Here is a 20,995-nt window from a genome sequence, read left to right as displayed (position 1 = left end):
GCACGAACAGCTTACAGCACCTAGAATTACCAGGAAGTATTTAGAGTAAAACGGTTTCTAAAAGCTGCCTTTATGAATGAGAGAAAAAAAAAAATATATATATAAAATAGTAAAATGGAAGGGGAGTGATAGATTTAAATTAATCGTGAAGTGGAGCGCCCCCTGTATAAAGTAAAAGTGAGAAAGGCTTACAGCACCTGGTATTCCCAGGTGGTCTCCCATCCAAGTACTAACCAGACCCTACCCTGCTTGGCTTCTGAGATCAGACGAGATCGGGCGTGTTCAGGGTGGTATGGCCGTAAGCGAGAGACGCTACCCAAAACAGCCCTTTTGCATTACACGCCTCTCTACATGCCAGTTAGTCCCATTGGATCCTACTCCTGGTTTTTTTTTTTTTTTATCTGACTCACACTGCAGCACCACCATCCAATCGGCAGCGCCGGACCCACACCAAACATTCACCAAACTACTCAGCCAGCAGCCTACCACAATTATTCCATTCTTTCCGCATCCGCACACTTCCTTCTTTTTAACTCCTTTTCACTACCGCACAGGTTAATCGCCGCACGTCCCCCGCCGGCAAACATTACTCCTTTGCCTACTGCATGTAGGCTTCTCTTAACGACCCTCTGTTATCAACTCCGCTAACAGCCACAAAATCTCCGCCGCACGAAGCCCACTGGTAGCTGCTGAATCACATGCTTCCCCAAAACGTCGCGCTGTCAGAACACTGGGAGCTACACACACCAACAAGTCCATACTGCAGGCTGCAGCCAGAACAATTTTCTACATTCAAACATCGACGGCCTCTTCTCTCTAAAAATTCACCAGACCGCTTCTACCACCAGCAAAGAAGTTTCCATCCCTAATTCCTCTGTGATTCCCACTAACCTAAACATTAAGCTGGCATTGAAGGGTGTGAATTACCCCGGCCAATCTGTTCTTTTAAATACAGCTTTTAGCAAGTTTTGAAAGGAGAAGAGCAGAACTTGCTATGCCAATAATATCGAGTCTTCTGTGGCGAAGTGGTTTTTGCATAGAAAACAAAGAGGTCAGTTGAAGAGGAATAATATCAGTACTTTGTTTAAAACTGTGTGTAAAAAGCTGTCTCTTTATCATTAACAATAAGTTGCAAAACGTGAATGGGGAGTGACAGTCTTCAAGTTTGTGAGAAGATCGCGCCCTGGTGGAATAAAGGCACGAACAGCTTACAGCACCTAGAATTACCAGGAAGTATTTAAAGTAAAATGGTGTGTAAAAGCTGCCTTTATGAATGAGAGAAAAATATATATATAAATAAAATAGTAAAATGGAAGGGGAGTGATAGATTTAAATTAATCATGAAGTGGAGCGCCCCCTGTATAAAGTAAAAGTGAGAAAAGCTTACAGCACCTGGTATTCCCAGGAGGTCTCCCATCCAAGTACTAACCAGACTCTACCCTGCTTGGCTTCCGAGATCGGATGAGATCGGGCGTGTTCAGGGTGGTATGGCCATAAGCGAGAGACGCTACCAAAAACAGCCCTTTTGCATTACACGCGTCTATACATGCCAGTTAGTCCCATTGGATCATACTCCTGTTTTTTTTTTTTTTTTATCTGACTCACACTGCAGCACCACCATCCAATCGGCAGCGCCGGACCCACACCAAACATTCACCAAACTACTCAGCCGGCAGCCTACCACAATTATTCCATTCTTTCCGCATCCGCACACTTCCTTCTTTTTAACTCCTTTTCACTACCGCACAGGTTAATCGCCGCACGTCCCCCGCCGGCAAACATTACTCCTTTGCCTACTGCATGCAGGCTTCTCTTAACGACCCTGTGTTATCAACTCCGCTAACAGCCACAAAATCTCCGCCGCACGAAGCCCACTGGTAGCTGCTGAATCACATGCTTCCCCAAAACGTCGCGCTGTCAGAACACTGGGAGCTACACACACCAACAAGTCCATACTGCAGGCTGCAGCCAGAACAATTTTCTACATTCAAACATCGACGGCCTCTTCTCTCTAAAAATTCACCAGACCGCTTCTACCACCAGCAAAGAAGTTTCCATCCCTAATTCCTCTGTGATTCCCACTAACCTAAACATTAAGCTGGTATTGAAGGGTGTGAATTACCCCGGCCAATCTGTTCTTTTAAATACAGCTTTTAGCAAGTTTTGAAAGGAGAAGAGCAGAACTTGCTATGCCAATAATATCGAGTCTTCTGTGGCGAAGTGGTTTTTGCATAGAAAACAAAGCGGTCAGTTGAAGAGGAATAATATCAGTACTTTGTTTAAAACTGTGTGTAAAAAGCTGTCTCTTTATCATGAACAATAAGTTGTAAAACGTGAATGGGGAGAAACAGTCTTCAAGTTTGTGAGAAGATCGCGCCCTGGTGGAATAAAGGCACGAACAGCTTACAGCACCTAGAATTACCAGGAAGTATTTGGAGTAAAACGGTGTGTAAAAGCTGCCTTTATGAATGACAGAAATATATATATATATATAAAATAGTAAAATGGAAGGGGAGTGATAGATTTAAATTAATCGTGAAGTGGAGCGCCCCCTGTATAAAGTAAAAGTGAGAAAAGCTTACAGCACCTGGTATTCCCAGGAGGTCTCCCATCCAAGTACTAACCAGACCCTACCCTGCTTGGCTTCCGAGATCGGATGAGATCGGGCGTGTTCAGGGTGGTATGGCCATAAGCGAGAGATGCAACCAAAAACAGCCCTTTTGCATTACACACGTCTATACATGCCAGTTAGTCCCATTGGATCCTACTCCTGGTTTTTTTTTTTTTTATCTGACTCACACTGCAGCACCACCATCCAATCGGCAGTGCCGGACCCACACCAAACATTCACCAAACTACTCAGCCGGCAGCCTACCACAATTATTCCATTCTTTCCGCATCCGCACACTTACTTCTTTTTAACTCCTTTTCACTACCGCACAGGTTAATCGCCGCACGTCCCCCGCCGGCAAACATTACTCCTTTGCCTACTGCATGCAGGCTTCTCTTAACGACCCTCTGTTATCAACTCCGCTAACAGCCACAAAATCTCCGCCGCACGAAGCCCACTGGTAGCTGCTGAATCACATGCTTCCCCAAAACGTCGCGCTGTCAGAACACTGTGAGCTACACACACCAACAAGTCCATACTGCAGGCTGCAGCCAGAACTATTTTCTACATTCAAACATCGACGGCCTCTTCTCTCTAAAAATTCACCAGACCGCTTCTACCACCAGCAAAGAAGTTTCCATCCCTAATTCCTCTGTGATTCCCACTAACCTAAACATTAAGCTGGTATTGAAGGGTGTGAATTACCCCGGCCAATCTGTTCTTTTAAATACAGCTTTTAGCAAGTTTTGAAAGGAGAAGAGCAGAACTTGCTATGCCAATAATATCGAGTCTTCTGTGGCGAAGTGGTTTTTGCATAGAAAACAAAGCGGTCAGTTGAAGAGGAATAATATCAGTACTTTGTTTAAAACTGTGTGTAAAAAGCTGTCTCTTTATCATTAACAATAAGTTGTAAAACGTGAATGGGGAGTGACAGTCTTCAAGTTTGTGAGAAGATCGCGCCCTGGTGGAATAAAGGCACGAACAGCTTACAGCACCTAGAATTACCAGGAAGTATTTAAAGTAAAATGGTGTGTAAAAGCTGCCTTTATGAATGAGAGAAAAATATATATATATATAAAATAGTAAAATGGAAGGGGAGTGATAGATTTAAATTAATTGTGAAGTGGAGCGCCCCCTGTATAAAGTAAAAGTGAGAAAAGCTTACAGCACCTGGAATTCCCAGGAGGTCTCCCATCCAAGTACTAACCAGACCCTACCCTGCTTGGCTTCCGAGATCGGATGAGATCGGGCGTGTTCAGGGTGGTATGGCCATAAGCGAGCGACGTGACCAAAAACAGCCCTTTTGCATTACACGCGTCTATACATGCCAGTTAGCCCCATTGGATCATACTCCTGGTTTTTTTTTTTTTTTTATCTGACTGACACTGCAGCACCACCATCCAATCGGCAGCGCCGGACCCACACCAAACATTCACCAAACTACTCAGCCGGCAGCCTACCACAATTATTCCATTCTTTCCGTATCCGCACACTTCCTTCTTTTTAACTCCTTTTCACTACCGCACAGGATAATCGCCGCACGTCCCCCGCCGGCAAACATTACTCCTTTGCCTACTGCATGCAGGCTTCTCTTAACGACCCTCTGTTATCAACTCCGCTAACAGCCACAAAATCTCTGCCACACGAAGCCCACTGGTAGCTGCTGAATCACATGCTTCCCCAAAACGTCGCGCTGTCAGAACACTGGGAGCTACACACACCAACAAGTCCATACTGCAGGCTGCAGCCAGAACTATTTTCTACATTCAAACATCGACGGCCTCTTCTCTCTAAAAATTCACCAGACCGCTTCTACCACCAGCAAAGAAGTTTCCATCCCTAATTCCTCTGTGATTCCCACTAACCTAAACATTAAGCTGACATTGAAGGGTGTGAATTACCCCAGCCAATCTGTTCTTTTAAATACAGCTTTTAGCAAGTTTTGAAAGGAGAAGAGCAGAACTTGCTATGCCAATAATATCGAGTCTTCTGTGGTGAAGTGGTTTTTGCATAGAAAACAAAGCGGTCAGTTGAAGAGGAATAATATCAGTACTTTGTTTAAAACTGTGTGTAAAAAGCTGTCTCTTTATCATTAACAATAAGTTGTAAAACGTGAATGGGGAGTGACAGTCTTCAAGTTTGTGAGAAGATCGCGCCCTGGTGGAATAAAGGCACGAACAGCTTACAGCACCTAGAATTACCAGGAAGTATTTAAAGTAAAATGGTGTGTAAAAGCTGCCTTTATGAATGAGAGAAAAATATATATATATATAAAATAGTAAAATGGAAGGGGAGTGATAGATTTAAATTAATCATGAAGTGGAGCGCCCCCTGTATTAAGTAAAAGTGAGAAAAGCTTACAGCACCTGGTATTCCCAGGAGGTCTCCCATCCAAGTACTAACCAGACTCTACCCTGCTTGGCTTCCGAGATCGGATGAGATCGGGCGTGTTCAGGGTGGTATGGCCATAAGCTAGAGATGCGACCAAAAACAGCCCTTTTGCATTACACGCGTCTATACATGCCAGTTAGTCCCATTGGATCATACTCCTGTTTTTTTATTTTTTTTTTATCTGACTCACACTGCAGCACCACCATCCAATCGGCAGCGCCGGACCCACACCAAACATTCACCAAACTACTCAGCCGGCAGCCTAGCACAATTATTCCATTCTTTCCGCATCCGCACACTTCCTTCTTTTTAACTCCTTTTCACTACCGCACAGGTTAATCGCCGCACGTCCCCCGCCGGCAAACATTACTCCTTTGCCTACTGCATGCAGGCTTCTCTTAACGACCCTCTGTTATCAACTCCGCTAACAGCCACAAAATCTCCGCCGCACGAAGCCCACTGGTAGCTGCTGAATCACATGCTTCCCCAAAACGTCGCGCTGTCAGAACACTGGGAGCTACACACACCAACAAGTCCATACTGCAGGCTGCAGCCAGAACAATTTTCTACATTCAAACATCGACGGCCTCTTCTCTCTAAAAATTCACCAGACCGCTTCTACCACCAGCAAAGAAGTTTCCATCCCTAATTCCTCTGTGATTCCCACTAACCTAAACATTAAGCTGGCATTGAAGGGTGTGAATTACCCCGGCCAATCTGTTCTTTTAAATACAGCTTTTAGCAAGTTTTGAAAGGAGAAGAGCAGAACTTGCTATGCCAATAATATGGAGTCTTCTGTGGCGAAGTGGTTTTTGCATAGAAAACAAAGCGGTCAGTTGAAGAGGAATAATATCAGTACTTTGTTTAAAACTGTGTGTAAAAAGCTGTCTCTTTATCATTAACAATAAGTTGTAAAACGTGAATGGGGAGAAACAGTCTTCAAGTTTGTGAGAAGATCGCGCCCTGGAGGAATAAAGGCACGAACAGCTTACAGCACCTAGAATTACGAGGAAGTATTTGGAGTAAAACGGTGTGTAAAAGCTGCCTTTATGAATGAGAGAAAAATATATATATATATATAAAATAGTAAAATGGAAGGGGAGTGATAGATTTAAATTAATCGTGAAGTGGAGCGCCCCCTGTATAAAGTAAAAGTGAGAAAAGCTTACAGCACCTGGTATTCCCAGGAGGTCTCACATCCAAGTACTAACCAGACCCTACCCTGCTTGGCTTCCGAGATCGGATGAGATCGGGCGTGTTCAGGGTGGTATGGCCATAAGCGAGAGATGCGACCAAAAACAGCCCTTTTGCATTACACACGTCTATACATGCCAGTTAGTCCCATTGGATCCTACTCCTGGTTTTTTTTTTTTTTATCTGACTCACACTGCAGCACCACCATCCAATCGGCAGCGCCGGACCCACACCAAACATTCACCAAACTACTCAGCCGGCAGCCTACCACAATTATTCCATTCTTTCCGCATCCGCACACTTCCTTCTTTTTAACTCCTTTTCACTACCGCACAGGTTAATCGCCGCACGTCCCCCGCCGGCAAACATTACTCCTTTGCCTACTGCATGCAGGCTTCTCTTAACGACCCTCTGTTATCAACTCCGCTAACAGCCACAAAATCTCCGCCGCACGAAGCCCACTGGTAGCTGCTGAATCACATGCTTCCCCAAAACGTCGCGCTGTCAGAACACTGGGAGCTACACACACCAAGTCCATACTGCAGGCTGCAGCCAGAACAATTTTCTACATTCAAACATCGACGGCCTCTTCTCTCTAAAAATTCACCAGACCGCTTCTACCACCAGCAAAGAAGTTTCCATCCCTAATTCCTCTGTGATTCCCACTAACCTAAACATTAAGCTGGTATTGAAGGGTGTGAATTACCCCGGCCAATCTGTTCTTTTAAATACAGCTTTTAGCAAGTTTTGAAAGGAGAAGAGCAGAACTTGCTATGCCAATAATATCGAGTCTTCTGTGGCGAAGTGGTTTTTGCATAGAAAACAAAGCGGTCAGTTGAAGAGGAATAATATCAGTACTTTGTTTAAAACTGTGTGTAAAAAGCTGTCTCTTTATCATTAACAATAAGTTGTAAAACGTGAATGGGGAGAAACAGTCTTCAAGTTTGTGAGAAGATCGTGCCCTGCTGGAATAAAGGCACGAACAGCTTACAGCACCTAGAATTACCAGGAAGTATTTGGAGTAAAACGGTGTGTAAAAGCTGCCTTTATGAATGAGAGAAATATATATATATATATAAAATAGTAAAATGGAAGGGGAGTGATAGATTTAAATTAATCGTGAAGTGGAGCGCCCCCTGTATAAAGTAAAAGTGAGAAAAGCTTACAGCACCTGGTATTCCCAGGAGGTCTCCCATCCAAGTACTAACCAGACCCTACCCTGCTTGGCTTCCGAGATCAGATGAGATCGGGCGTGTTCAGGGTGGTATGGCCATAAGCGAGAGATGCGACCAAAAACAGCCCTTTTGCATTACACGCGTCTATACATGCCAGTTAGTCCCATTGGATCCTACTCCTGTTTTTTTTTTTTTTTATCTGACTCACACTGCAGCACCACCATCCAATCGGCAGCGCCGGACCCACACCAAACATTCACCAAACTACTCAGCCGGCAGCCTACCACAATTATTCCATTCTTTCCGCATCCGCACACTTCCTTCTTTTTAACTCCTTTTCACTACCGCACAGGTTAATCGCCGCACGTCCCCCGCCGGCAAACATTACTCCTTTGCCTACTGCATGCAGGCTTCTCTTAACGACCCTCTGTTATCAACTCCGCTAACAGCCACAAAATCTCCGCCGCACGAAGCCCACTGGTAGCTGCTGAATCACATGCTTCCCCAAAACGTCGCGCTGTCAGAACACTGGGAGCTACACACACCAACAAGTCCATACTGCAGGCTGCAGCCAGAACTATTTTCTACAATCAAACATCGACGGCCTCTTCTCTCTAAAAATTCACCAGACCACTTCTACCACCAGCAAAGAAGTTTCCATCCCTAATTCCTCTGTGATTCCCACTAACCTAAACATTAAGCTGGCATTGAAGGGTGTGAATTACCCCGGCCAATCTGTTCTTTTAAATACAGCTTTTAGCAAGTTTTGAAAGGAGAAGAGCAGAACTTGCTATGCCAATAATATCGAGTCTTCTGTGGCGAAGTGGTTTTTGCATAGAAAACAAAGCGGTCAGTTGAAGAGGAATAATATCAGTACTTTCTTTAAAACTGTGTGTAAAAAGCTGTCTCTTTATCATTAACAATAAGTTGTAAAACGTGAATGGAGAGTGACAGTCTTCAAGTTTGTGAGAAGATCGCGCCCTGGTGGAATAAAGGCACGAACAGCTTACAGCACCTAGAATTACCAGGAAGTATTTAAAGTAAAATGGTGTGTAAAAGCTGCCTTTATGAATGAGAGAAAAATATATATATATATAAAATAGTAAAATGGAAGGGGAGTGATAGATTTAAATTAATCGTGAAGTGGAGCGCCCCCTGTATAAAGTAAAAGTGAGAAAAGCTTACAGCACCTGGTATTCCCAAGAGGTCTCCCATCCAAGTACTAACCAGACCCTACCCTGCTTGGCTTCCGAGATCGGATGAGATCGGGCGTGTTCAGGGTGGTATGGCCATAAGCGAGAGACGCTACCAAAAACAGCCCTTTTGCATTACACGCGTCTATACATGCCAGTTAGTCCCATTGGATCATACTCCTGTTTTTTTTTTTTTTTTTTATCTGACTCACACTGCAGCACCACCATCCAATCGGCAGCGCCGGACCCACACCAAACATTCACCAAACTACTCAGCCGGCAGCCTACCACAATTATTCCATTCTTTCCGCATCCGCACACTTCCTTCTTTTTAACTCCTTTTCACTACCGCACAGGTTAATCGCCGCACGTCCCCCGCCGGCAAACATTACTCCTTTGCCTGCTGCATGCAGGCTTCTCTTAACGACCCTCTGTTATCAACTCCGCTAACAGCCACAAAATCTCCGCCGCACGAAGCCCACTGGTAGCTGCTGAATCACATGCTTCCCCAAAACGTCGCGCTGTCAGAACACTGGGAGCTACACACACCAACAAGTCCATACTGCAGGCTGCAGCCAGAACTATTTTCTACATTCAAACATCGACGGCCTCTTCTCTCTAAAAATTCACCAGACCGCTTCTACCACCAGCAAAGAAGTTTCCATCCCTAATTCCTCTGTGATTCCCACTAACCTAAACATTAAGCTGGCATTGAAGGGTGTGAATTACCCCGGCCAATCTGTTCTTTTAAATACAGCTTTTAGCAAGTTTTGAAAGGTGAAGAGCAGAACTTGCTATGCCAATAATATCGAGTCTTCTGTGGCGAAGTGGTTTTTGCATAGAAAACAAAGCGGTCAGTTGAAGAGGAATAATATCAGTACTTTCTTTAAAACTGTGTGTAAAAAGCTGTCTCTTTATCATTAACAATAAGTTGTAAAACGTGAATGGGGAGTGACAGTCTTCAAGTTTGTGAGAAGATCGCGCCCTGGTGGAATAAAGGCACGAACAGCTTACAGCACCTAGAATTACCAGGAAGTATTTGGAGTAAAACGGTGTGTAAAAGCTGCCTTTATGAATGAGAGATATATATATATATATATATATATATAAAATAGTCAAATGGAAGGGGAGTGATAGATTTAAATTAATCGTGAAGTGGAGCGCCCCCTGTATAAAGCAAAAGTGAGAAAAGCTTACAGCACCTGGTATTCCCAGGAGGTCTCCCATCCAAGTACTAACCAGACCCTACCCTGCTTGGCTTCCGAGATCGGATCAGATTGGGCGTGTTCAGGGTGGTATGGCCATAAGCGAGAGATGCGACCAAAAACAGCCCTTTTGCATTACACGCGTCTATACATGCCAGTTAGTCCCATTGGATCCTACTCCTTTTTTTTTTTTTTTTTTATCTGACTCACACTGCAGCCCCACCATCCAATCGGCAGCGCCGGACCCACACCAAACATTCACCAAACTACTCAGCCGGCAGCCTACCACAATTATTCCATTCTTTCCGCATCCGCACACTTCCTTCTTTTTAACTCCTTTTCACTACTGCACAGGTTAATCGCTGCACGTCCCCCGCCGGCAAAGATTACTCCTTTGCCTACTGCATGCAGGCTTCTCTTAACGACCCTCTGTTATCAACTCCGCTAACAGCCACAAAATCTCTGCCGCACGAAGCCCACTGGTAGCTGTTGAATCACATGCTTCCCCAAAACGTCGCACTGTCAGAACACTGGGAGCTACACACACCAACAAGTCCATACTGCAGGCTGCAGCCAGAACTATTTTCTACATTCAAACATCGACGGCCTCTTCTCTCTAAAAATTCACCAGACCGCTTCTACCACCAGCAAAGAAGTTTCCATCCCTAATTCCTCTGTGATTCCCACTAACCTAAACATTAAGCTGGCATTGAAGGGTGTGAATCACCCCGGCCAATCTGTTCTTTTAAATACAGCTTTTAGCAAGTTTTGAAAGGAGAAGAGCAGAACTTGCTATGCCAATAATATCGAGTCTTCTGTGGCGAAGTGGTTTTTGCATAGAAAACAAAGCGGTCAGTTGAAGAGGAATAATATCAGTACTTTGTTTAAAACTGTGTGTAAAAAGCTGTCTCTTTATCATTAACAATAAGTTGTAAAACGTGAATGGGGAGTGACAGTCTTCAAGTTTGTGAGAAGATCGCGCCCTGGTGGAATAAAGGCACGAACAGCTTACAGCACCTAGAATTACCAGGAAGTATTTAAAGTAAAATGGTGTGTAAAAGCTGCCTTTATGAATGAGAGAAAAAAATATATATATATATATATATATATATATATAAAATAGTAAAATGGAAGGGGAGTGATAGATTTAAATTAATCGTGAAGTGGAGCGCCCCCTGTATAAAGTAAAAGTGAGAAAAGCTTACAGCACCTGGTATTCCCAGGAGGTCTCCCATCCAAGTACTAACCAAACCCTACCCTGCTTGGCTTCCGAGATCGGATGAGATCGGGCGTGTTCAGGGTGGTATGGCCATAAGCGAGAGACGTGACCAAAAACAGCCCTTTTGCATTACACGCGTCTATACATGCCAGTTAGTCCCATTGGATCCTACTCCTGTTTTTTTTTTTTTTTTTTATCTGACTCACACTGCAGCACCACCATCCAATCGGCAGCGCCGGACCCACACCAAACATTCACCAAACTACTCAGCCGGCAGCCTACCACAATTATTCCATTCTTTCCGCATCCGCACACTTCCTTCTTTTTAACTCCTTTTCACTACTGCACAGGTTAATCGCTGCACGTCCCCCGCCGGCAAACATTACTCCTTTGCCTACTGCATGCAGGCTTCTCTTAACGACCCTCTGTTATCAACTCCGCTAACAGCCACAAAATCTCCGCTGCACGAAGCCCACTGGTAGCTGCTGAATCACATGCTTCCCCAAAACGTCGCGCTGTCAGAACAACGGGAGCTACACACACCAACAAGTCCATACTGCAGGCTGCAGCCAGAACAATTTTCTACATTCAAACATCGACGGCCTCTTCTCTCTAAAAATTCACCAGACCGCTTCTACCACCAGCAAAGAAGTTTCCATCCCTAATTCCTCTGTGATTCCCACTAACCTAAACATTAAGCTGGCATTGAAGGGTATGAATTACCCCGGCCAATCTGTTCTTTTAAATACAGCTTTTAGCAAGTTTTGAAAGGAGAAGAGCAGAACTTGCTATGCCAATAATATCGAGTCTTCTGTGGCGAAGTGGTTTTTGCATAGAAAACAAAGCGGTCAGTTGAAGAGGAATAATATCAGTACTTTGTTTAAAACTGTGTGTAAAAAGCTGTCTCTTTATCATTAACAATAAGTTGTAAAACGTGAATGGGGAGTGACAGTCTTCAAGTTTGTGAGAAGATCGCGCCCTGGTGGAATAAAGGCACGAACAGCTTACAGCACCTAGAATTACCAGGAAGTATTTAGAGTAAAACGGTTTCTAAAAGCTGCCTTTATGAATGAGAGAAAAAAAAAAATATATATATATATAAAATAGTAAAATGGAAGGGGAGTGATAGATTTAAATTTATCGTGAAGTGGAGCGCCCCCTGTATAAAGTAAAAGTGAGAAAAGCTTACAGCACCTGGTATTCCCAGGAGGTCTCCCATCCAAGTACTAACCAGACCCTACCCTGCTTGGCTTCCGAGATCGGATGAGATCGGGCGTGTTCAGGGTGGTATGGCCATAAGCGAGAGACGCGACCAAAAACAGCCCTTTTGCATTACACGCGTCTATACATGCCAGTTAGTCCCATTGGATCCTACTCCTGGTTTTTTTTTTTTTTTTTATCTGACTCACACTGCAGCACCACCATCCAATCGGCAGCGCCGGACCCACACCAAACATTCACCAAACTACTCAGCCGGCAGCCTACCACAATTATTCCATTCTTTCCGCATCCGCACACTTCCTTCTTTTTAACTCCTTTTCACTACCGCACAGGTTAATCGCCGCACGTCCCCCGCCGGCAAACATTACTCCTTTGCCTACTGCATGCAGGCTTCTCTTAACGACCCTCTGTTATCAACTCCGCTAACAGCCACAAAATCTCCGCCGCACGAAGCCCACTGGTAGCTGCTGAATCACATGCTTCCCCAAAACGTCGCGCTGTCAGAACACTGGGAGCTACACACACCAACAAGTCCATACTGCAGGCTGCAGCCAAAACAATTTTCTACATTCAAACATCGACGGCCTCTTCTCTCTAAAAATTCACCAGACCGCTTCTACCACCAGCAAAGAAGTTTCCATCCCTAATTCCTCTGTGATTCCCACTAACCTAAACATTAAGCTGGCATTGAAGGGTGTGAATTACCCCGGCCAATCTGTTCTTTTAAATACAGCTTTTAGCAAGTTTTAAAAGGAGAAGAGCAGAACTTGCTATGCCAATAATATCGAGTCTTCTGTGGCGAAGTGGTTTTTGCATAGAAAACAAAGCGGTCGGTTGAAGAGGAATAATATCAGTACTTTGTTTAAAACTGTGTGTAAAAAGCTGTCTCTTTATCATTAACAATAAGTTGTAAAACGTGAATGGGGAGTGACAGTCTTCAAGTTTGTGAGAAGATCGCGCCCTGGTGGAATAAAGGCACGAACAGCTTACAGCACCTAGAATTACCAGGAAGTATTTAGAGTAAAACGGTTTCTAAAAGCTGCCTTTATGAATGAGAGAAAAATATATATATATATATAAAATAGTAAAATGGAAGGGGAGTGATAGATTTAAATTAATCGTGAAGTGGAGCGCCCCCTGTATAAAGTAAAAGTGAGAAAAGCTTACAGCACCTGGTATTCCCAGGAGGTCTCCCATCCAAGTACTAACCAGACCCTACACTGCTTGGCTTCCGAGATCAGACGAGATCGGGCGTGTTCAGGGTGGTATGGCCGTAAGCGAGAGATGCTACCAAAAACAGCCCTTTTGCATTACACGCGTCTATACATGCCAATTAGTCCCATTGGATCCTACTCCTGGTTTTTTTTTTTTTTTTATCTGACTCACACTGCAGCCCCACCATCCAATCGGCAGCGCCGGACCCACACCAAACATTCACCAAACTACTCAGCCGGCAGCCTACCACAATTATTCCATTCTTTCCGCATCCGCACACTTCCTTCTTTTTAACTCCTTTTCACTACCGCACAGGTTAATCGCCGCACGTCCCCCGCCGGCAAACATTACTCCTTTGCCTACTGCATGCAGGCTTCTCTTAACGACCCTCTGTTATCAACTCCGCTAACAGCCACAAAATCTCCGCCGCACGAAGCCCACTGGTAGCTGCTGAATCACATGCTTCCCCAAAACGTCGCGCTGTCAGAACACTGGGAGCTACACACACCAACAAGTCCATACTGCAGGCTGCAGCCAGAACAATTTTCTACATTCAAACATCGACGGCCTCTTCTCTCTAAAAATTCACAAGACCGCTTCTACCACCAGCAAAGAAGTTTCCATCCCTAATTCCTCTGTGATTCCCACTAACCTAAACATTAAGCTGGCATTGAAGGGTGTGAATTACCCCGGCCAATCTGTTCTTTTAAATACAGCTTTTAGCAAGTTTTGAAAGGAGAAGAGCAGAACTTGCTATGCCAATAATATCGAGTCTTCTGTGGCGAAGTGGTTTTTGCATAGAAAACAAAGCGGTCAGTTGAAGAGGAATAATATCAGTACTTTGTTTAAAACTGTGTGTAAAAAGCTGTCTCTTTATCATTAACAATAAGTTGTAAAACGTGAATGGGGAGTGACAGTCTTCAAGTTTGTGAGAAGATCGCGCCCTGGTGGAATAAAGGCCCGAACAGCTTACAGCACCTAGAATTACCAGGAAGTATTTAAAGTAAAATGGTGTGTAAAAGCTGCCTTTATGAATGAGAGAAAAATATATATATATAAAATAGTAAAATGGAAGGGGAGTGATAGATTTAAATTAATCGTGAAGTGGAGCGCCCCCTGTATAAAGTAAAAGTGAGAAAAGCTTACAGCACGTGGTATTCCCAGGCAGTCTCCCATCCAAGTACTAACCAGACCCTACCCTGCTTGGCTTCCGAGATCAGACGAGACCAGGCGTGTTCTGGGTGGTATGGCCATAAGCAAGAGACACTACCAAAAACAGCCCTTTTGCATTACACGCCTCTATACATGCCAGTTAGTCCCATTGGATCCTACTCCTGTTTTTTTTTTTTTTTATCTGACTCACACTGCAGCACCACCATCCAATCGGCAGCGCCGGACCCACACCAAACATTCACCAAACTACTCAGCCGGCAGCCTACCACAATTATTCCATTCTTTCCGCATCCGCACACTTCCTTCTTTTTAACTCCTTTTCACTACCGCACAGGTTAATCGCCGCACGTCCCCCGCCGGCAAACATTACTCCTTTGCCTACTGCATGCAGGCTTCTCTTAACGACCCTCTGTTATCAACTCCGCTAACAGCCACAAAATCTCCGCCGCACGAAGCCCACTGGTAGCTGCTGAATCACATGCTTCCCCAAAACGTCGCGCTGTCAGAACACTGGGAGCTACACACACCAACAAGTCCATACTGCAGGCTGCAGCCAGAACAATTTTCTACATTCAAACATCGACGGCCTCTTCTCTCTAAAAATTCACCAGACCGCTTCTACCATCAGCAAAGAAGTTTCCATCCCTAATTCCTCTGTGATTCCCACTAACCTAAACATTAATCTGGCATTGAAGGGTGTGAATTACCCCGGCCAACCTGCTCTTTTAAATACAGCTTTTAGCAAGTTTTGAAAGGAGGAGAAGAGCAGATAATATGCCAATAATATCGAATATTCTGTGGCGAAGTGGTTTTTGCATAGAAAACAAAGCAGTGAGTTTAAGAGGAATTATATCAGTACTTTGTTTAAAACTGTGTGTAAAAAACTGTCTCTTTATTATTAACAATAAGTTGTAAAACGTGAATGTGGAGTGACAGTCTTCAAGTTTGTCAGAAGATCGCGCCCTGGTGGAATAAAGGCACGAACAGCTTACAGCACCTAGAATTACCAGGCAGTATTTAGAGTAAAACGGTGTGTAAAGGCTGCCTTTATGAATGAGAGAAAAAATATATATATATAAAATAGTAAAATGGAAGGGGAGTGATAGATTTAAATTAATCGTGAAGTGGAGCGCCCCCTGTATAAAGTAAAAGTGAGAAAAGCTTACAGCACGTGGTATTCCCAGGCAGTCTCCCATCCAAGTACTAACCAGACCCTACCCTGCTTGGCTTCCGAGATCAGACGAGACCAGGCGTGTTCTGGGTGGTATGGCCATAAGCAAGAGACACTACCAAAAAAGCCCTTTTGCATTACACGCCTCTATACATGCCAGTTAGTCCCATTGGATCCTACTCCTGTTTTTTTTTTTTTTTATCTGACTCACACTGCAGCACCACCATCCAATCGGCAGCGCCGCACCCACACCAAACATTCACCAAACTACTCAGCCGGCAGCCTACCACAATTATTCCATTCTTTCCGCATCCGCACACTTCCTTCTCTTTAAGTCCTTTTCACTACCGCACAGGTTAATCGCCGCACGTCCCACGCCGGCAAACATTACTCCTTTGCCTACCGCATGCAGGCTTCTCTTAATGACCTTCTGTTATCAACTCCGCTAACAGCCACAAAATCTCTGCCGCACGAAGCCCACTGGTAGCTGTTGAATCACATGCTTCCCCAAAATGTCACGCTGTCAGAACACTGGGAGCTACACACGCCAACAAGTCCATACTGCAGGCTGCAGCCAGAACAATTTTCTACATTGAAACATCGACGGCCTCTTCTCTCTAAAAATTCACCAGACCGCTTCTACCATCAGCAAAGAAGTTTCCATCCCTAATTCCTCTGTGATTCCCACTAACCTAAACATTAATCTGGCATTGAAGGGTGTGAATTACCCCAGCCAACCTGCTCTTTTAAATACAGCTTTTAGCAAGTTTTGAAAGGAGGAGAAGAGCAGATAATATGCCAATAATATCGAATATTCTGTGGCGAAGTGGTTTTTGCATAGAAAACAAAGCAGTGAGTTTAAGAGGAATTATATCAGTACTTTGTTTAAAACTGTGTGTAAAAAGCTGTCTCTTTATCATTAACAATAAGTTGTAAAACGTGAATGGGGAGTGACAGTCTTCAAGTTTGTGAGAAGATCGCGCCCTGGTGGAATAAAGGCCCGAACAGCTTACAGCACCTAGAATTACCAGGAAGTATTTAAAGTAAAATGGTGTGTAAAAGCTGCCTTTATGAATGAGAGAAAAATATATATATATATAAAATAGTAAAATGGAAGGGGAGTGATAGATTTAAATTAATCGTGAAGTGGAGCGCCCCCTGTATAAAGTAAAAGTGAGAAAAGCTTACAGCACCTGGTATTCCCAGGAGGTCTCCCATCCAAGTACTAACCAGACCCTACCCTGCTTGGCTTCCGAGATCGGATGAGATCGGGCGTGTTCAGGGTGGTATGGCCGTAAGCGAGAGATGCTACCAAAAACAGCCCTTTTGCATTACACGCGTCTATACATGCCAGTTAGTCCCATTGGATCCTACTCCTGGTTTTTTTTTTTTTTTTATCTGACTCACACTGCAGCCCCACCATCCAATCGGCAGCGCCGGACCCACACCAAACATTCACCAAACTACTCAGCCGGCAGCCTACCACAATTATTCCATTCTTTCCGCATCCGCACACTTCCTTCTTTTTAACTCCTTTTCACTACCGCACAGGTTAATCGCCGCACGTCCCCCGCCGGCAAACATTACTCCTTTGCCTACTGCATGCAGGCTTCTCTTAACGACCCTCTGTTATCAACTCCGCTAACAGCCACAAAATCTCCGCCGCACGAAGCCCACTGGTAGCTGCTGAATCACATGCTTCCCCAAAACGTCGCGCTGTCAGAACACTGGGAGCTACACACACCAACAAGTCCATACTGCAGGCTGCAGCCAGAACAATTTTCTACATTCAAACATCGACGGCCTCTTCTCTCTAAAAATTCACCAGACCGCTTCTACCACCAGCAAAGAAGTTTCCATCCCTAATTCCTCTGTGATTCCCACTAACCTAAACATTAAGCTGGCATTGAAGGGTGTGAATTACCCCGGCCAATCTGTTCTTTTAAATACAGCTTTTAGCAAGTTTTGAAAGGAGAAGAGCAGAACTTGCTATGCCAATAATATGGAGTCTTCTGTGGCGAAGTGGTTTTTGCATAGAAAACAAAGCGGTCAGTTGAAGAGGAATAATATCAGTACTTTGTTTAAAACTGTGTGTAAAAAGCTGTCTCTTTATCATTAACAATAAGTTGTAAAACGTGAATGGGGAGTGACAGTCTTCAAGTTTGTGAGAAGATCGCGCCCTGGTGGAATAAAGGCCCGAACAGCTTACAGCACCTAGAATTACCAGGAAGTATTTAAAGTAAAATGGTGTGTAAAAGCTGCCTTTATGAATGAGAGAAAAATATATATATATATATAAAATAGTAAAATGGAAGGGGAGTGATAGATTTAAATTAATCGTGAAGTGGAGCGCCCCCTGTATAAAGTAAAAGTGAGAAAAGCTTACAGCACCTGGTATTCCCAGGAGGTCTCCCATCCAAGTACTAACCAGACCCTACCCTGCTTGGCTTCCGAGATCGGATGAGATCGGGCGTGTTCAGGGTGGTATGGCCATAAGCAAGAGACGTGACCAAAAACAGCCCTTTTGCATTACACGCGTCTATACATGCCAGTTAGTCCCATTGGATCATACTCCTGTTTTTTTTTTTTTTTTTTTCTGACTCACACTGCAGCACCACCATCCAATCGGCAGCGCCGGACCCACACCAAACATTCACCAAAATACTCAGCCGGCAGCCTACCACAATTATTCCATTCTTTCCGCATCCGCACACTTCCTTCTTTTTAACTCCTTTTCAGTACCGCACAGGTTAATCGCCGCACGTCCCCCGCCGGCAAACATTACTCCTTTGCCTACTGCATGCAGGCTTCTCTTAACGACCCTCTGTTATCAACTCCGCTAACAGCCACAAAATCTCCGCCGCACGAAGCCCACTGGTAGCTGCTGAATCACATGCTTCCCCAAAACGTCGCGCTGTCAGAACACTGGGAGCTACACACACCAACAAGTCCATACTGCAGGCTGCAGCCAGAACAATTTTCTACATTCAAACATCGACGGCCTCTTCTCTCTAAAAATTCACCAGACCGCTTCTACCACCAGCAAAGAAGTTTCCATCCCTAATTCCTCTGTGATTCCCACTAACCTAAACATTAAGCTGGCATTGAAGGGTGTGAATTACCCCGGCCAATCTGTTCTTTTAAATACAGCTTTTAGCAAGTTTTGAAAGGAGAAGAGCAGAACTTGCTATGCCAATAATATCGAGTCTTCTGTGGCGAAGTGGTTTTTGCATAGAAAACAAAGCGGTCAGTTGAAGAGGAATAATATCAGTACTTTGTTTAAAACTGTGTGTAAAAAGCTGTCTCTTTATCATTAACAATAAGTTGTAAAACGTGAATGGGGAGTGACAGTCTTCAAGTTGGTGAGAAGATCGCGCCCTGGTGGAATAAAGGCACGAACAGCTTACAGCACCTAGAATTACCAGGAAGTATTTAGAGTAAAACGGTTTCTAAAAGCTGCCTTTATGAATGAGAGAAAAAAAAAAAATATATATATATAAAATAGTAAAATGGAAGGGGAGTGATAGATTTAAATTAATCGTGAAGTGGAGCGCCCCCTGTATAAAGTAAAAGTGAGAAAAGCTTACAGCACCTGGTATTCCCAGGAGGTCTCCCATCCAAGTACTAACCAGACCCTAACCTGTTTAACTTCCAAGATCAGATGAGATCGGGCGTGTTCAGGGTGGTATGGCCGTAAGCGAGAGATGCTACCAAAAACAGCCCTTTTGCATTACACGCGTCTATACATGCCAGTTAGTCCCATTGGATCCTACTCCTGTTTTTTTTTTTTTTTTATCTGACTCACACTGCAGCCCCACCATCCAATCGGCAGCGCCGGACCCACACCAAACATTCACCAAACTACTCAGCCGGCAGCCTACCACAATTATTCCATTCTTTCCGCATCCGCACACTTCCTTCTTTTTAACTCCTTTTCACTACCGCACAGGTTAATCGCCGCACGTCCCCCGCCGGCAAACATTACTCCTTTGTCTACTGCATGTAGGCTTCTCTTAACGACCCTCTGTTATCAACTCCGCTAACAGCCACAAAATCTCCGCCGCACGAAGCCCACTGGTAGCTGCTGAATCACATGCTTCCCCAAAACGTCGCGCTGTCAGAACACTGGGAGCTACACACACCAACAAGTCCATACTGCAGGCTGCAGCCAGAACAATTTTCTACATTCAAACATCGACGGCCTCTTCTCTCTAAAAATTCACCAGACCGCTTATACCACCAGCAAAGAAGTTTCCATCCCTAATTCCTCTGTGATTCCCACTAACCTAAATATTAAGCTGGCATTGAAGGGTGTGAATTACCCCGGCCAATCTGTTCTTTTAAATACAGCTTTTAGCAAGTTTTGAAAGGAGAAGAGCAGAACTTGCTATGCCAATAATATCGAGTCTTCTGTGGCGAAGTGGTTTTTGCATAGAAAACAAAGCGGTCAGTTGAAGAGGAATAATATCAGTACTTTGTTTAAAACTGTGTGTAAAAAGCTGTCTCTTTATCATTAACAATAAGTTGTAAAACGTGAATGGGGAGTGACAGTCTTCAAGTTTGTGAGAAGATCGCGCCCTGGTGGAATAAAGGCCCGAACAGCTTACAGCACCTAGAATTACCAGGAAGTATTTAGAGTAAAACGGTTTCTAAAAGCTGCCTTTATGAATGAGAGAAAAATATATATATATATAAAATAGTAAAATGGAAGGGGAGTGATAGATTTAAATCAATCGTGAAGTGGAGCGCCCCCTGTATAAAGTAAAAGTGAGAAAAGCTTACAGCACCTGGTATTCCCAGGAGGTCTCCCATCCAAGTACTAACCAGACCCTACCCTGCTTGGCTGCCGAGATCGGATGAGATCGGGCGTGTTCAGGGTGGTATGGCCGTAAGCGAGAGACGTGACCAAAAACAGCCCTTTTGCATTACACGCGTCTATACATGCCAGTTAGTCCCATTGGATCCTACTCCTGGTTTTTTTTTTTTTTATCTGACTCACACTGCAGCCCCACCATCCAATCGGCAGCGCCGGACCCACACCAAACATTCACCAAACTACTCAGCCGGCAGCCTACCACAATTATTCCATTCATTCCGCATCCGCACACTTCCTTCTTTTTAACTCCTTTTCACTACCGCACAGGTTAATCGCCGCACGTCCCCCGCCGGCAAACATTACTCCTTTGCCTACAGCATGCAGGCTTCTCTTAACGACCCTCTGTTATCA

At 44.4% G+C, this 20,995-nt stretch overlaps 16 non-coding genes and 2 pseudogenes across 16 annotated transcripts; all 18 read right to left on the bottom strand.

Moving 5' to 3' along the window:
* Nucleotides 1-185: 185 nt before the first annotated feature.
* LOC125734724 (5S ribosomal RNA) lies at nt 186-304 on the bottom strand. The gene has a single exon (XR_007394027.1). It is a non-coding gene; the product is annotated as a 5S ribosomal RNA (ribosomal RNA).
* A 1,076-nt stretch (nt 305-1,380) lies between these two features.
* LOC125734851 (5S ribosomal RNA) lies at nt 1,381-1,499 on the bottom strand. Its single transcript, XR_007394154.1, has one exon. It is a non-coding gene; the product is annotated as a 5S ribosomal RNA (ribosomal RNA).
* A 1,076-nt stretch (nt 1,500-2,575) lies between these two features.
* LOC125732622 (5S ribosomal RNA) lies at nt 2,576-2,694 on the bottom strand. Its single transcript, XR_007391997.1, has one exon. It is a non-coding gene; the product is annotated as a 5S ribosomal RNA (ribosomal RNA).
* Nucleotides 2,695-3,769: 1,075 nt separating this feature from the next.
* On the bottom strand, nt 3,770-3,888 carry LOC125732824 (5S ribosomal RNA). Its single transcript, XR_007392190.1, has one exon. It is a non-coding gene; the product is annotated as a 5S ribosomal RNA (ribosomal RNA).
* Nucleotides 3,889-4,965: 1,077 nt separating this feature from the next.
* On the bottom strand, nt 4,966-5,084 carry LOC125734850 (5S ribosomal RNA). Its single transcript, XR_007394153.1, has one exon. It is a non-coding gene; the product is annotated as a 5S ribosomal RNA (ribosomal RNA).
* A 1,080-nt stretch (nt 5,085-6,164) lies between these two features.
* Nucleotides 6,165-6,283, bottom strand: LOC125735302 (5S ribosomal RNA). Its single transcript, XR_007394599.1, has one exon. It is a non-coding gene; the product is annotated as a 5S ribosomal RNA (ribosomal RNA).
* Nucleotides 6,284-7,355: 1,072 nt separating this feature from the next.
* Nucleotides 7,356-7,474, bottom strand: LOC125733028 (5S ribosomal RNA). Its single transcript, XR_007392386.1, has one exon. It is a non-coding gene; the product is annotated as a 5S ribosomal RNA (ribosomal RNA).
* Nucleotides 7,475-8,549: 1,075 nt separating this feature from the next.
* Nucleotides 8,550-8,668, bottom strand: LOC125733084 (5S ribosomal RNA). The gene has a single exon (XR_007392442.1). It is a non-coding gene; the product is annotated as a 5S ribosomal RNA (ribosomal RNA).
* A 1,086-nt stretch (nt 8,669-9,754) lies between these two features.
* LOC125736858 (5S ribosomal RNA) lies at nt 9,755-9,873 on the bottom strand. The gene has a single exon (XR_007396126.1). It is a non-coding gene; the product is annotated as a 5S ribosomal RNA (ribosomal RNA).
* Nucleotides 9,874-10,967: 1,094 nt separating this feature from the next.
* LOC125733695 (5S ribosomal RNA) lies at nt 10,968-11,086 on the bottom strand. The gene has a single exon (XR_007393032.1). It is a non-coding gene; the product is annotated as a 5S ribosomal RNA (ribosomal RNA).
* Nucleotides 11,087-12,170: 1,084 nt separating this feature from the next.
* Nucleotides 12,171-12,289, bottom strand: LOC125732621 (5S ribosomal RNA). The gene has a single exon (XR_007391996.1). It is a non-coding gene; the product is annotated as a 5S ribosomal RNA (ribosomal RNA).
* A 1,080-nt stretch (nt 12,290-13,369) lies between these two features.
* On the bottom strand, nt 13,370-13,488 carry LOC125734789 (5S ribosomal RNA). The gene has a single exon (XR_007394092.1). It is a non-coding gene; the product is annotated as a 5S ribosomal RNA (ribosomal RNA).
* A 1,075-nt stretch (nt 13,489-14,563) lies between these two features.
* LOC125731823 (5S ribosomal RNA) lies at nt 14,564-14,682 on the bottom strand (annotated as a pseudogene).
* A 1,074-nt stretch (nt 14,683-15,756) lies between these two features.
* Nucleotides 15,757-15,875, bottom strand: LOC125731822 (5S ribosomal RNA; annotated as a pseudogene).
* A 1,074-nt stretch (nt 15,876-16,949) lies between these two features.
* LOC125730923 (5S ribosomal RNA) lies at nt 16,950-17,068 on the bottom strand. The gene has a single exon (XR_007391216.1). It is a non-coding gene; the product is annotated as a 5S ribosomal RNA (ribosomal RNA).
* Nucleotides 17,069-18,147: 1,079 nt separating this feature from the next.
* LOC125732619 (5S ribosomal RNA) lies at nt 18,148-18,266 on the bottom strand. Its single transcript, XR_007391994.1, has one exon. It is a non-coding gene; the product is annotated as a 5S ribosomal RNA (ribosomal RNA).
* A 1,082-nt stretch (nt 18,267-19,348) lies between these two features.
* Nucleotides 19,349-19,467, bottom strand: LOC125734974 (5S ribosomal RNA). Its single transcript, XR_007394275.1, has one exon. It is a non-coding gene; the product is annotated as a 5S ribosomal RNA (ribosomal RNA).
* Nucleotides 19,468-20,543: 1,076 nt separating this feature from the next.
* On the bottom strand, nt 20,544-20,662 carry LOC125732802 (5S ribosomal RNA). Its single transcript, XR_007392169.1, has one exon. It is a non-coding gene; the product is annotated as a 5S ribosomal RNA (ribosomal RNA).
* Nucleotides 20,663-20,995: the final 333 nt, after the last annotated feature.

The sequence above is a fragment of the Brienomyrus brachyistius genome, chromosome 2, assembly GCF_023856365.1.
Source record: "Brienomyrus brachyistius isolate T26 chromosome 2, BBRACH_0.4, whole genome shotgun sequence".
Taxonomy (NCBI): Eukaryota; Metazoa; Chordata; class Actinopteri; order Osteoglossiformes; family Mormyridae; genus Brienomyrus; species Brienomyrus brachyistius.
This window is presented reverse-complemented; position numbering and strand designations above follow the sequence as displayed.